Source organism: Solanum tuberosum, unplaced genomic scaffold, assembly GCF_000226075.1.
Source record: "Solanum tuberosum cultivar DM 1-3 516 R44 unplaced genomic scaffold, SolTub_3.0 scf00835, whole genome shotgun sequence".
Taxonomy (NCBI): domain Eukaryota; kingdom Viridiplantae; phylum Streptophyta; class Magnoliopsida; order Solanales; family Solanaceae; genus Solanum; species Solanum tuberosum.
In genome coordinates, this window is record NW_006239748.1 from 75,503 (window position 1) to 76,405 (window position 903).

Consider the following 903-nt stretch of genomic DNA (forward strand, 5'->3'; position numbering starts at 1 on the left):
TTCTTCTTATGTTACAAACTTGTTTACACTTATCCCAATTTCAACTGTAACATGATTTTGAAGTTTGAAGAGTCCATACACAATAACAATTGTACTAAGATGCTCAATAAAATTTTATAATGTACTCGATGACTTTTCCTACTTTGAAATTAAAGTGAGTAATAATAACATTGCGTATCCTTGCTAATATCTTACATTATGCTTTACATAGCGAATTAAACAACTTTGTAAATATAATTTTTTTTTACTTGTTATGTAGTTTGAATGAGAAAATTTTGTGATTCCATGAAGAGAAAGTGGACCATGTAGTTCTAAAAATTAAAGTATGTATTCAATAGAGCTGAGGAAATTGTTCATGGAGGAATGATAGTGCTTATTACACCATTTTCAAGTTATGTACATCTCATGAAATTCTTTGGCACTAGTCTTACGGATTTGGTGAATGAGGTAAGTAAATATTTTGAGTTTAAGTTATATATATCGTCACTTTTAAAAAAAACTACTCCATAGGCTAACCTAAAGGCAAGGGTGGACTTGCCATTATATTAAAGTTATGGGTTCGACATAACATTGGCTCAGATTTGATATAATATTTGTGATAAGAAATTCATTTAAAATGTATAAATAACATATCTCGCATCAGGTTATTATCTTTTCATCTTACACCGTAACTAGTATGCTAAGTCGTGATATATTTTAGAAGATAAGTTTGTAAGTATATATTTGGCTCAGACCTTGTATATATGTTCAAAATTTCACTAAACATGTACAAATAAATGTTATAATTCGTCTCTATCAAGACATGTTTTCAAAGAAATAATAATTAATATATACTCTTCAAGTTGATTTACTTTTGAAAAATAATGTACTAAGAAATTTGAAAATGACTACTCATCGTACATT